Genomic DNA, 12,775 nt, shown 5'->3' on the forward strand with positions numbered 1-12,775 from the left:
CTAGGATGCATCCTATTTAACTTTTTATTTTGAGGGTCAAATTTCTAATAAAGTACAAGACCACAACTACTTATTCATTTTATTTTCTAATAGTAATTCTAGGCTCTGTGAAAATTCAGAGGCATTGTTAGAAGGAATAATATTTGGTTCTGGTACTTTGCACCATGCTAATTTACTTTTTTTAAATGCAAATCCTAAAAATACATAGCTGATGCAGTGAGCTGAGTGAGTACCAAAGTAGAAGGAAGTTTAGCTATAGATACCATGTGGAGCTGTTCTATGATTTCCCTTAGCAATAATGTAATTATCCACCTATTGGCTATGAATTTGTGTTTTGAGTTTCTTTTGCTTCTCTGTTTAAGATACTTTTCTGAGAGCATATTAGAAGAAAATGGAACACCCTATAAAGTGGATTGAATTTAAAGTCACAGGAAAGTATGTACGAACTAAATCTTCAACAAACTTTATTTGATTTGGAGTTGCCCATGGTCACATCTGATTACAGTATGTATCCAGACCAAGTTTTGAAGCTCCTCCATTAGTTATAACCAACAAAGCCCTTTAAAGGAAGCCCAAAGGGGGGACATTTTAAATAGTGCACAATTTTTTGAATTTCTTTGTATTAGAAGGAGAATCACATATTCATATCCCAATGAAATACAGTATGAGATGAGTTTGAAGATGAATTTTAAATGCCATTTTTCTCTCAAGCAAATATAATTTTTACTTCAATATAACACATGATTGATATAAGCAGCTTATCTAGATCATCCTGTATTATTGTATTTCCTTCTAATTTTATGAGCTACTTGTGGCTAAGGCTTACAAGACAGCTGTAAGAATAAACAGTTTTGAATACATGAGATGGATACTTATAAGAAAAATAAAAAGAAACAATAGGACAGGGACGGTAGGCACGATTGGTGCGCTTATGCAGGCCTCTTAGGAAAGGGGTGAGGTCAATAGTAGACAGACTAAGGTTAAAGTTTTTGGGGTTTGGGGAAAAAAACCACCGAGTCAGATAGAGTATTCCAAACATTCGTGCTAAGATGGCCGCGCATTCACATGCTGCAGCTCAGTGCTCTTCGACTTGGTGTTTTTTATGGATGTTTTTGTGTGGATTATCTTGTATTGTGAATACCTCCTGCGGGGTGAACATACTCTACAGCAATTGTGAGCTTGTGAAGATCGGACTACAAAGCAAACAAGAGATAACAGCTAAGTTTGTTTGGAAACATAACATACCGTCAGAGATTGCAAGGCTCCCTGGCTCTCCGTGGATTGTGGCTCCAATGAGAGAGAGGGTGAGAAGGAAGAGAAGACGAAGGGAGAGGGGGAAGAAAAGAGGCTGCAGGGCTGGTGTTTTATACAGGCTGCAAAAACAAACGAAGCGGCTACCGCTCCCAAGTCTCTTTCTGACTAATGCTAGATCTGTGGCAAACAAGATGGATGATTTAAGGTTACAAGTCTCTTCAAGTAAGTTCGTGAAAAGCTGTTGTGTGTTGTTAATCACCGAAACCTGGTTGAACCCCACTATTCCGGACATTGTTATTGAGATGGACGGTTTTTTTATTACATCGTCTGGACAGAGACAGAAATGTGGGGAAGTGCAGAGGAGGTGGAGTGTGTATGTTTGTTAAAGAGACTTGGTGTACAAACTCAGAGGTTATAACACGTCACTGCTCTTTGGAGCTGGAATATCTGTCTGTTAAATGCAGACCCTTCTATCTTCCACGGGAATTCAGCATTGTTATTATTCTTGCTGTTTACATTCCGCCGGATGCAAATGTAGATTTGGCTCTGGGCTTCCTGGGTGATGAAATTGGCAACTTGCAAAGCAAATTTCCAGATGCTGTATACATTATTGCAGGAGATTTTAATCATGTGGATCTTCGTGTGGTCCTCCCTAAATTCTATCAACATATAAGGTGTGCCACTAGGGGTCGAACACCTTGGATAAGGTCTACGAATATTGCAAATGGATACAGGGTATTACAATTACCACATCTGGGCCAGTCGGATCACTTGTCCCTGCTTTTAGCCCCGGAGTATATTCCTCTGAGAAAACAGGCAGGGTCGGTAGTCAAGACGGTGAAAAGCTGGCCAGAGGAGCAATGGAGCAGCTAAAGGACTGCTTCGAACAGACAAACTGGGAAGTTTTTGATCATCCTGATCTCGACAATCACACGGCTGCGGTGTTAGGGTATATGGCACACTGTATTGATACTGTCACGGTGGACAAACGAATCCGGGTTTATCCTAATCAAAAACCTTGGATGACCGGGAAGGTTAGACGCTTGTTGTACGCAAGAAATAAGGCTTTTAAGTCTGGGAATGATCTAGATTATAGTGCTGCAAGAACGAACTTGAGGAGAGGCATTAAGCAAGCTAAGGCCGAATATAAGAGGAGAATTGAAGATTGCTTTCTCAGTAATAACATGAGGCAGGTTTGGCAGGGGGTTCAACAACTAACGAACTATAAAGCAAAAAAAGGTCTCTTCGGATGGTAGTGCGGCGGTGGGTGAGGAGCTGAACAACTTTTTTGCTCGATTTGAGATCCATCAAACTGAAACTGTCCCTTTGCCATCATCTACTCAGCAGAGCCTCCCCTTCATTGTGAATGAGCAGGATGTGAGGCAGAAAATGAAGGCGGTTAATTCCAGAAAGTCAGCTGGGCCTGACTTAATTCCTGGTCGGGTGGTAAAAGACTGTGCTGATCAGTTAGCTGGGGTATGGACCGAAATTTTTAATCGATCCTTGACACAATGTGTGGTTCCTGTTTGTCTCAAGGCTTCCACCATCGTTCCACTGCCTAAAAAGTTGCCCACAAATGGTCCGAGCGACTATAGGCCGGTGGCACTAACTTCCATCTTAATGAAGTGCTTTGAGCAGCTAGTTCGAAATTATATTATCTCCTGCCTTCCCAATTCCTTTGATGGGCTTCAGTTTGCTTACAAAGAAAATAGATCAACCGAGGATGCAATTATTACTGTGCTTCACATGGCCTTATCCCATTTGGAAACACCGGGAATTATGTAAGAATGTTGTTCGCAGATTTTAGTTCTGCTTTCAATACCATCATACCGCACAGATTAATAGCCAAGCTCAAAGATCTAGATTTTCCAGATTCTATTTGTTTATGGATATTGGACTTTTTAACAAATCGTCCACAAAGAGTTAAACTGAATGATTATATTTCTACTGTCAAGACACTTAGCATTGGCACTCCACAAGGTTGTGTCCTTAGTCCACTACTGTTCTCCATCTATTCATCTGATTGCACAAATAAACATCCCAACAATAGGATAATGAAATTTGCAGACGATACTACGCTTGTAGGACTTATTTCTGGGGATGATGAGTCTGCATATCGGGATGAGGTATTACAGCTATCCCGCTGGTGCAAAAAATAATAATCTTCTATTTAATATTAAGAAGACCAAGGAGGTTATAGTGGACTATAGGAAAAAAGAGCAGACATTCAGCCACTGTATATAGAGGGAGTTCGTGTGGAACAGGTGGTTGAATGTAAGTTTCTCGGGACCATCATTACAAATAACCTGACCTGGAGTGCAAACACCGCTGCTTTAATTAAGAAGGCACAACAACGGTTGTATTTACTAAGGATTCTTAGGAAACAACAACTGGCTGAGAGTCTACTGACTACCTTCTATCGGAGTTCAATTGAGAGTATATTATCCTACTGTCTCTGTGTATGGTTCTCGAGCTGCACAGTGGCAGAGAAAAAGGCAATTCAGAGGGTGATCAAGACGGCCCAAAACATCATTGGCTGCTCACTCCCCTCTTTGGAAGAACTGTATAGGAATAGACGTAAGAGGAAGATACTTAATATATTGAATGACTCCTCTCATCCAGGACATCAGCTCTTTGAACTATTACCATCGAGAAGGAGATTTAGGGTATTAAGAACAAGGACGACCAGATTTAAGAACAGTTTTTATCCAAGTGCAGTTTTGAGTTTGAATGCAGGGTCATAAGATTTTTGTGGAATTAAATGGCTGAGAGTAATGGGGTATTTACATTTTTAAATTGCATAGAGATGATTGTATGGTTGGTTGTGTTTAGTTTAATTTTTTTCTTTTTAGTGGTGTTTTTCCAGTTTTTACTTTGTGGAAGAGCACCTCATTTCGTTGCACCCGCTTGCGAGTGTAATGACAAATAAATTCTTATGTCTTATGTCTTATGTCTAACATTGACCACTCTGTTGCTGAAGTCGTATTTTCTGCAGTCAAGTCTGGTGCAGTTAATCTTGAGTTTGTATCTATTGTGTGCTCTTGTATTGTTATGATTGAAGCTGAAGTATTCATTTGCAGGTAGGACATTGCAATATATAATTTTATATACTATATTTAGATCGGACCGAGAGTTTCAAGTGTGGTGGCATAAGGTATTCTGCAATGAGTAGAGGAGTGGAGAACTCTTCCTGTGAAATATTTCTGGACTTTCTCAATTGTGTTAATATCAGATACCTGATATGGGTTCCAGACTGATAAGCAGTATTCAAGTATAGGTCTAGCAAATGTTTTGTATGCTCTAGTTAGTAGTGTGGTATTACCAGAGAAGAAGCTACGTCGGATTAGATTAACAACTCTTAATGCCTTTTTGGCTATGTAGTTACAGTGGCCTCTAGCACTTAGATCATTAGAGATGAGTACTCCAAGGTCCTTGACAGAGTTTGGATCCTCAACAAGGTCTTGATTATTTAGTTTGTATTTTATTTTCTGATATTCTTTTGCCAATATATAAGACAGAGCATTTATTTGTTGAGATTTGAAGTTGCCATTTGATTGACCATTCTGATACATAGTCAAAAGTCTTTTTGGAGGGTAGCAGTATTGTCTGTGGTGTTGAATAGCTTTACATAATCAGCGAAGAGAACGCAGTTGCTCTTAATATGATCACAGAGGTCATTTATGTAGAGTATAAAGAGAAAGTTGGTCCTAAAACACTGCCTTGGGGGACACCACTGTTGACAGGTACAGAATTTGATAGGATGCTCCCAATTTTGATCATTTGTTGTCTGTTTGACAGGAATGCTTTTATCCAGCTATGTAGGTGTCCAGAAATACTATAAGATTTTAGTTTTAGTAGTAGTTTGTCGTGTACCACTGAATCAAAGGCTTTACAGAAGTCTATGTAGATTGCGTCTATTGCTTTGCCCTGATCGAGTTGTGTAGTCCATATATTTTAGCAGTGTAAGAGTTGCAGATTACACTGAATTTTTCTAAAACCAAATTGTTTATTAGAGTGGGTTGTTTGTCTCTAAGTGGAGGATAATGGATTGGTTAATAATTGATTCCATGACTTTACAGGTGATGCAGCATAAGGAGATTGGTCTGTAATTTTCAACTAGACTGGGGTCTCCCTTTTTTTTTTTTTTTAACAGACTTTATTCAGTTTTTCACATTAAAAACAAAAATCTCTTTTTAGTGGACAACATATTTCCAGGTCATCATCTTTACATACAAATATGACAGAAATTATACATTGATATATGCATACTTAATTCTATTATTACCTTTTCCATTCCAAATTTTCAGTAAGGAGAGAAACAAACACATTAATTCTAGCCTCTTTCATTAATCTCAATCAATTTTGTTTCATTTCAATTATTTCAAATATAATCCTTTAGTATTTGTTTTTAAACATAAAGATAAACAATATGTGTTTGCCTAATAAATAATAATAAAGTTTAATTCTAAGTTCTTTCATTAATCTCAATCTAAACATCTTTTTATTTCATTTCAATTATTTCAAATATAATCCTTAATATTTATTTTAAAAATAAAAATAAACAATATATATTTGCCTAATAGTGGTAATAATGAAGTTACCAATGTCTCTCCTTGCTTTTAATAATCTATATTAAACTTATTAATTTAGCTGGTTCTTTAGTCTGTCATATTCCCTTTCCATTACACATTTTTTTATGAATTCTAAATTAATACAGATCTTAACACACCCACACAAAAAGAAAAAAGAACAAGTTTCCCCTCTTTTACTATTTTGAGTGTGGCACCTTAATGATTAGAATATACCTTTATTCCCTCATCTTAATTCCCAATATAAACCATTAATCATTACATCTTTTCAATTGGATTCCACAGCATATTCCCCCCCTCTTTAATAAGAGTTATCAGTATCTATATTACCCTATTTTCTAAATATTTTTAATTGCAGAGATATTCTTATTACCCCTTGTCACCCGGCAGAATCCCCTTTTTAATTCATCAACCATTATCTCTGAAAAAGCAATTTCTTTTCAGCATTTTACTAGCTCTGTGTTTCTTTCTTCACATGCCTGTTTCTTACTGTCCCTCTTTTCCCCATGTCTTTTCTCATTCCAATTTATCTCTTTCTTAATATCTTCATTTCCCCTTTTCTGCTGAGTCTTTCTGCATTTCCTGACTTCACAAGTATTCCTTCTTTTAATTGTAAAGAAACAATTTCCTTTCCTCCTCGCCGACGGACGGTAGATCGCAACTCTCTGTGGCTATCGTTCGTGCTCTTTCGTCGGAGAGCCCCAATCATTCTGATTAGGGGCTGAAACTGGCTTGGAGGGGCAGTGGAGTAAGAGGAAGCAGCAAGCCTGATTGTGGGGAGCCGCATCTCCCCCCCCTGGGCTTGGTTTTTTTTCCTCCCGAAGACGACTGCAGCGATGGTCTAAAATGGCCATCCTGAAGAGGATGACTCAGCTCAACTAAGATTTGTGCAGGAGGGAAGAAAGAGGTGGATAACATCTGAACCGGGACAACTGGGCAATATAACCAAATAAAAGTACCCTGGGATTAAGGTAACATAGAATTTTTAAGAAAAGAAAAGTGAGTGGCGAAATTACAAAGGGACAGAGAAAAAAAGAAAAATATTTTTGACAGCTAAATGGGGCTTCGAACTGGGAAAGGAAGAAGCTGGAATTAAAGATTTAATGAAATTGGACTAAAATAATTTGGGAATAAACAAGTATAAAACTAAAGCTGGACTTAAGATTGTCAAATAATAATAATAACAAAGTTTACAAATTGGAGACTGGATTGTGTTGGAATATTGAGGTTCGAAAAACCTTAAATAAAAATATAGGGGGGGAAAGTGAAGACTTTGTATAATGGAGAGTGTCACCTTTTGATAAAAATTTAGTTCAAATAAAAGGGAAAGCATCTTGTTTTTGAATGAACTGGTGTGGATATAACATTACAGAAATATTGAAACAAAGTAAGAATTTTAGAAAGTGAAAGCAGAACCAGAATAAAGGAAAAAGCAAGGAAGGATTGTTTGTGGGACCGATTGATGTTTTTGGTATAAACCCTGGACTGGAATAGCTGAGAACTTTAAAAAACTGAAAGAAGAAAGAAGGAAAGTAAAAGTGGTTTCTTTTTGTGAACTTTAACGATCATAAAATATAAGAATGATGATATCTCTTCGGGAATTAAAAATGGAACTTAAAAATATGAGAGAATTACTACAGGAAAGAGGCGAATCACTTTGCTCTGTGCTAGAAAAAATGGAAATGGCGATTGAAGAACAAGAAGAAAGATTCTCAGAGGAGGAGGAATCGACTCAAGGAGAAGACATTTTAAATAGACAATTAACACAAAGAACGCTACAAAGAAGTGGGGAAAGAAGAAAGTTTAAAAAGTTGAGTTTCAAGAAAGCAATTAAAAGAGGGAATACCTGTGAAGTCAGAAAAGGCAGGAAGATTCAGCAGAAAAGGGGAAAGGAAGATATTAAGAAAGAGATAAATTGGAATGAGAAAAGATATGGGGGAAAGAGGGGGAGGAAAAGCAGTAAGAAACAGGCATGTGAAAGAAAGAAACACAGAACTAGTAAAATGTTAATGGGGTCTCCCTTTTTGAAGATGGGGATGACTGTGGCTTGTGACCATAGTTTTGGCAAGGAGCTGGTCCTGAAAGATTTTTCAAAGATTATGCTTAGAGGTTCGGCTATGGCAGTGGATAGCTTTTTTAAGAAGCAGGCACATATTCCATCTGGTCCAATAGATAGGGATGTTTTTAGATTGTGCAGTGCTTTTTCAACAATGTCTTCTGTAAAATCAATATGTATTAGATCATTGTAGTTGTCTGTGGTTCGACTAGGAAGTACTGGGCTTGATCCATTGCTGTTTACAAATACTGAGCCAAAGAATGTGTTAACTAAGTTTGCTTTGATGGTGTCGTTGCAGTCTTTGCCATTAGGTCCTTTCAGGAGTGGGATGGACCTTGAGTCTTTTAGTTTGTTGTTTACAAAATTGTAGAAAGCACGGGTGGAATTTGTGCGTCGAAGATTTTCCTCTTGTTTAATGTGATAATTAGTACATTCAGTCTTTATCTGGTGGCACAGATTTTTGTATCGGCTTTTGAAGTTGGCAACGTGACCAGATTTGTTTTTTCGCCAAAGTGATCTCTTTTTGGATTGACGCTTCCTTATTGTTATGGGTAATCTGTTTTTCCTGGTTTTGGGAGTTGTTATTGGTACATATAGTTTGATGACTCTTTTGATTTCTAGTAAGAATATGTTGTAATAGTCTTCAACAGTATTGCATCCAGTGAATAGAAATTGCCAATCAAGAGAGATCATTGATTATAAGATCATAGTTGCCTTTTTTGAAGTTACAATTGGGGATTTCGTCGTTGTGATGATTTTTGTGTGGACGTATGTTGAGACAAAAGTCAATCATGTTGTGGTCACTGTTGGAATAGGGTTCTTTAATTTGTATTCTGTAAATTGAATTCAAATGATTGCAGAAGATGAGATTGAGGCAGTTGTTAAGTCTAGTATTGTTGGTTACTAGTTGTTCCAGTCCCAGATTTGTCACAGCATTGTAGAAGTTGCATGTATGGGTTCAGTTGTACATTTGTGTAGGGTCCAGTTAATATGAGGTAGATTGAAGTCACCAACAAAGCATGTGGGCAGGATGCTGCCCATGTTAGTAGTGTATTTAGCTTGTTTACATGTTCGATGTCATAATCAGGGGCTCTGTAACATAGTAAGAACTGAAGTGTGATATTTAAGGTCAGTTCACAGATAACGGTCTCAGGAAGAGCAAGCTCTTAGGTAACTTGGATGTTTTTTAGATGTAAGGACTTTTTATAGAAGATAGCAATACTACTTCCTCTATGGATTTCACGATCAGATCAGTAAACATGATAGTCTCTTACTGAGGTAATGGAGTCAGGGAGAGATGCGTTGAGCCATGTTTCACAGACAAATATGATGTTGAATTTAGCCGTATTTAGTAAGAGGAGAAATTCAGATATTTTATTCACAAGGCTTCTTGCATTGAGTAACTTGCATTTAAAGCCAGTTGTAGTTTGAATTGAGGTAGTTGGGGGTGTGCATGCCTAGTCTTGGGTGATGGTGGATTAGTTGAAATAGGGTTGGATGCTGAGTTGTGGGTTGTGTGACTTTCTTTTGATACAGTCTGCATGGTAATCAATGTACAGGTCCTTCTCTCCGTTGTCTACATGATTTTTGAGTTCTGTGCGGAGTATACGGAAGCGGGCACATTGCTGTAAGGTTACGTCTGGACGAGATCAGAGGTTTTTATGGTTGGTGTTGTTTTTGGCGAGTGAATTTATAGTATAAATGAATTTACGTTTGCTTAATTCATTTTTGCAAATGACCCTGCAGAAGCGTGGGGCCACAGAGCCGTCTGTTTTTGAGCTCTGGGCCAATGCAGGAAATGTCAAGTATTTCATCAGGGGAGATGATTGATATTAGTCATGCCTTTATGGGATTCAAAAATTTTAACAACCGGTTCTGTGGGCGTGCCTTAGTTGGTGGGCGTGGCTTGGTGGTCATGTGACTGGCTGGGCATGGCCAACTCAACATCACTCGCATTGAGGTACACATCTCCTCACCTGGCCTCTCATGAGTGTGGGGATGTTGCAACAGTCGTAAGTGTGAAAAATGGTCATATGTCATTTTTTTCAGTGCCACTGTAACTTTGAATGTTCACTCAACACTTGCATAGTACCAACAAAGGAGGAAGAAAAAAAACCTCCAGAGAAGTTCCTGAGACAGGAAGTCTAGTCCTGCCAAGAATGTAATAAGGGTTAATGGAAATGCAGTTTCTGTAAGCAACACCAGAATGTTCCCTTCCTGCCTTCCTTACAGGATTAGGCCAGTAATTTCTTCTAACAACCGGTTCTCTGAACTGCTTAGAATGTTAACAACTGATTCTAGAGAATAGGTGTGAACCTGTAGAATCCCACCCCTGCCTTTATCTGTCTTTTTCTGGCAAATCTGCTTGAGGAATTATGGTAACTGTATATAGTCTTGATCAATATAAATTAGTATCAAATGGCTGCAAAGAGCAGAAGTGAGCAAATGATAGCCTTAAAGCCATCTGGGTGACTTTGGGCCAGTCACTCTGTCTCTATCCAACTACCAAAAGATGATTGTTGTTGGGAAAAAGGAGAAGGTATTAAGTACATTCATCTCCTTGAGTTACTTATAAAGTAATAAAGGTGAGATTAAAAATCTGAGAGATCTTGGTGTAATCCTGAAAATGATTAATTCAGAACTCTACAATAGTAGTATGGAAGGAGGGTAGGGGGGAGAAGTTTAGTTTAGTTTAGTTTTCTTTATTGTCATTGCACCTCGTACAATGAAATCAAACACCATCTTCAGTGCACATCATGACCATGACCACGAAAATAAACACAAACACACATCCTTCACCCTTCACACATTGAACTGGAAATCCCGGACACCACACCAACACTGCACTATACAGCAGAATTCAAAAGAGCTACTGCCCTGGAATATAAGCTGTTTTTCAGCCTATTTGTCCTTGTTTTTATTATTCTGTACCGTCTACCAGATGGTAATAGTTCAAAAAAAGGGTTCCCATGAGATGGATCTTTGAGAATGTTTTGAGCTTTCTTAAGGCAGTGGGAACTATAAAGCTCTTCCAAAGAGGAGAGAGGGCAACCAATGATCTTCTGGGCAATGACATTAACCCTCTGGAGTGCTTTCCTATATGCCACTGTGCAATTGGCAAACCATACAGAGGTGCAGTATGTTAAAATGCTCTCAGCAGTAGAAGGTCACCAGCAGTTTCTCATTCAGTTGTTGTTTTCTGAGAAGCCTCAGGTAGTATAATCTCTGCTGGGCCCTTTTGACCAGGGCTGCAATGTGGGCAACCCAGGTCAGGTCATCTTTTAGGGTAACACCCAGAAACTTAAAACTGGCCACTTGCTCCACTCGGTCTCCACTGATAAGCAAGGGCTGGATGTCTGATCTGTTCCTTCTATAATCCACTATAAGCTCCTTGGTCTTATTGGTGTTGAGTTATTGTCTCCCCACCATAAAAGCAACTGGTCCACCTCATCTTGGTAGGCAGACTCATCCCCTTCCAGAGATATGTCCCACCACTGTTGTATCATCTGCAAATTTAGCAATAGTATTACTAGCATGAGTGGGAATGCAGTCATGTACATCAAGAGATAGAGTAAGGGACTCAACACGCAATGTGTACCAGTGTTAAGAATAAGGGCTGAAGAGATATGATTATCTAATCTGACCCTCTGTGAATGGCCAGACAGGAAATCCATAATCCAAAATCAGATTGAATTAGAAAGCAGAAGGGGAGGGGAGGGGGAGGGAGGGAGGGGAGAGAGAGAGAGACAGAGACAGAAAGAGAGAGAAAGAGGGAGAGAGAGAGAGAGATTTTAATATTTTAGCTTTGCTTCCACCGATCATTTGTTATGGTCTTATCCATCAATTAGCATACAGCTCCCAACAGATGATTTCAAGGGGTCTTCAGCAATTGCCCACTTGATACAGAAAATAGGCACATGTATTTTTTATTTTGATTGCATCAGATGTGTTTGTATAACTATAAGAAATAAATACAATCAGACTGGCATAATGCATGAATGAGCATTTATTACATGTGTACAGGGATATTTTAATGACTAGAAGATAACAAAGAAGATAAGTTTATAACAAAAACCATATCTGTCTTTAGGGCCATAATGATAAGATGCAGTTCTTATGGGAATCAAAACAAATCAACTTCCACAGTGAAAGAAGCAGGATGGATCACTTGATCTCTAGTGAGTTTAGGAATATTTAGCAAATGAAATAATCTAGAAAGCATTAAACAAGTGATGACTCTGTTGCCTAGTTGAGTTTATGTAGAAATTAGTTTGGGAATTATTCTTTTCATAAGTAAACAGTGTTCCTTGCTATTCATGCTTTGCATCAAAATTAGTTATTGTCCTATCCTGCACAAGTTCCCACTGTATTTATGTAAGTGTTACCTTACAAATCAAGACCAAAGAATCTGCTCTAAATGTTGTATTCCTTTTGATGTAGATATTTAAAATGATGTTTAGAAAAGTAAATAAGAAAAATAGCTGTTCAAAGGCTTCTTATATTCATGCATCTTTAATGTTACTCATTAAACATAAGCATAATATCTTTTAATCAGAATAGAGCTGGAAGGGTTCTAGTCCAACCCGCTGCTCAAACAAGAGACCTTATACCATTTTAGACAAGTGGCTGCCCAGTTTCTTCTTAAAAGGGTCCAGTGATGAAGCACTCAACTTCTGAAGGCAAGCTGTTCCACTTGTTAATTGTTCTCACCAGTGGTGGGATTCATTTTTTTTTTAACTACCTGTTCTGTGGGCGTGATTTGGTGGGTGTACAATAAGCAATCAAATCATACCAGGAAACAGTCAATATAAATCATAATCACACAAGCGACAAAGTTACAGTCATACAGTCACAAGCTTTTTCTCTGGTAATATTA

Source organism: Notechis scutatus, chromosome Z (genome assembly GCF_049901735.1).
Source record: "Notechis scutatus isolate UNSWTSFEM ecotype Mainland chromosome Z, rNotScu1.2, whole genome shotgun sequence".
In the NCBI taxonomy this organism is placed as follows: domain Eukaryota; kingdom Metazoa; phylum Chordata; class Lepidosauria; order Squamata; family Elapidae; genus Notechis; species Notechis scutatus.